This window comes from Pundamilia nyererei, unplaced genomic scaffold, assembly GCF_000239375.1.
Source record: "Pundamilia nyererei isolate P.nyererei 1_Seehausen unplaced genomic scaffold, PunNye1.0 scaffold00581, whole genome shotgun sequence".
Classification (NCBI taxonomy): Eukaryota; Metazoa; Chordata; class Actinopteri; order Cichliformes; family Cichlidae; genus Pundamilia; species Pundamilia nyererei.
This window is the reverse complement of record NW_005187982.1, coordinates 102,540-104,846: the sequence shown is the minus strand read 5'-3', so window position 1 is coordinate 104,846 and position 2,307 is coordinate 102,540. Positions and strand designations below refer to the sequence as shown.

Here is a 2,307-nt window from a genome sequence, read left to right as displayed (position 1 = left end):
CTTGATCACTGAGGGTTTTTCCACAAAGGTCACAGTGAAACTCTTTCCCACCACCACAGTGACGACAGGGTTGAGAACTGGATCCATCTGTGTCGCTCTGCTTCAAAACAAAGACACAAAGACAGTGTAAGTCAGTCCTTCAACATTTTGATCCTGAACGTTGCCTAATCAGACTTGTTACACTCAGGCTAAAATTCAGGAATAAAATATAAATACATACCTCACAGTAACTGCACTTGTAGAGTTATTTTCTGGTGTGGACGTGTTGGTGTTTTTCCAGGTGACGTGGAGACTTAAAAGTCTTATCACACAGGTCACATTTATAAGGTCTTTCTTCAGTGTGGGTAAACATGTGGCGCTGTAACTGTGTGGCTGTTGTAAAGTGTTTCCCACACTGATCACAGCAGTAAACATCATTTCCAGTGTGAATCCGTAGGTGAATATTTCGGCTGCCTGGCTGGCTGAAATTTTTTCCACAAATGTCACAGCTGTACGCCTTAATTCCAGAGTGGGTGAGTTGGTGTCTTTTTAAGCTTATAGCCAGGGTAAAAGACTTTCCACACAAGTCACAGCAGTATGCTTTAAATTCACTGTGGATGAGTTGATGTGTTTTTAAGCTTTCAGCCAGGCTAAAAGACTTTCCACAGAAGTCACAGCTGTGTGCTTTAACTCCACTGTGGATGAGTTGGTGTCTTTTTAAGTTTGCAGCTAGGTTAAAAGATTTTCCACACAACTCACAGCTGTGTGCTTTAACTCCACTGTGGGTAAGTTGATGTGTTTTTAAGTTTCCAGCTAGGTTAAAAGATTTTCCACACAAGTTACAGCTGTGTGCTTTAACTCCACTGTGGATGACTTGGTGTGTTTTTAAATTTTCAGGCAGGGCAAAAGATGTTCCACACAAGTCACAGCTGTGTGCTTTTACTCCACTGTGGATGAGTTTGTGTCTTTTTAAGCTGTCGGCCCGGATAAAACCCTTCCCACAGTCATCACAGCTGTAGTTTTTCCGTCCAGTTCTTCTGTGAGGTTTGTCGGCCTCCTGAGAGCGCTCACTTCTCGCTCCATGTTGGTCCTGCAGTGACAGAGATACAAACAGAGGCAGTGAGTGAAATGCAGTCGTGGAACAAACTGAACTCCATTAGTGGAATCAAAGATGTCAACAAACACGTCGTAGGTGTGTTGCCACCACCTTCTGGTAATACTATCACATTACAATGATGTGCTACAATGAGAGTTGGAATTAAAATGACATTATTGAAGAAATATTGATCACGGGAAAAAAAATCTTTTACTTGATGAAAAATTGTGAGTTCAACTGATGCTATTGTTTCAATGTGTGCTGATTAAATATGATCTTTATATTTTCTTGTAACTTCTGTGGTTTTTTTCAGCGTAATACTTAGGTCCCCTCCTCGATTCAGAGATGGTCTTTCCCTTTTCACGTAAATGGCCTCCTTGACTCAAACCAGAGTTCCTCCCTGTCCTGCCTGTAGGTTTAAATAGACTTCAGAGTCCTGACCTGACGAAGCAGCTCTTCTGTGTTGTGCCATCCTCTTAGCCAGAGGTTGTTTTACTCTGTTTGTGTCCTTGGGGTGGACCAATTTTTGGAGCAGCGTGTTTTGGGGTTTAAAAGCCACCAAGATGCTTTGAAAAAACGAGTCTCTGCGGTTCCGATACTCCTGACACAAATGGGATCAGAACGAGTTTTTACATAGGCAGCGGTTGTCCTTCTCACCTGGATCAGCTGGAACTTTCTTTAGGTGCCTTCCCAGTTTTGACAAATGTCCAGCTAGAATAACCACATTTACTCAGGGGCTTCTTGATGGCATATTCTTCTACTTCCTGGCCGTTGTGTCAGTAGGGATGGTGTTTGCTCTGTGTTCATGCTCCAGTGGATGATGAGAGTCAAACCTTAAATACTGATCTGTATGCGTAGGTTTAGGGTAAACATCAGCTTTTAGATGTCCCCCATTACTGATAGAAATCTCACAGGCTAAGAAGGCTAACCTGCCACTTTTCATATCCTCCCTGGTGAATTTGATGTGTCGGTGCACCGAGTTAATGTGATGCCTGAAATGTGGTACGTGCTGAGTTTGATTTTCACCCAGGTGTCATCCACATACCTGAACCAATGACTTGGTGGTGATGGATCATCTGCAACTGGAAACGCTACATCAAAATGAACAGAGTCAACTTTTGGGGATTCTGTGGTTTCTGTTTATGAAGTACATTCTGTATGTGTGGAGGAGCCCAGGATGGAAAAGATAAAGCTGCTGTTAACATCCAGCTGTGCACAGTTTCAATAACAGT

The 2,307-nt window shown here is 42.8% G+C and overlaps 1 long non-coding RNA gene across 1 annotated transcript in view; it reads right to left on the bottom strand.

Moving 5' to 3' along the window:
- Window positions 1-913: 913 nt before the first annotated feature.
- The window catches only part of LOC102194038 (uncharacterized), a 39,579-nt gene continuing 38,185 nt past the window's right edge, over window positions 914-2,307 (bottom strand). Inside the window, exon 3 of the long non-coding RNA XR_312414.1 lies at window positions 914-1,069. This is a non-coding gene — a long non-coding RNA (uncharacterized LOC102194038). The remainder of the gene's footprint in view (window positions 1,070-2,307) is intronic.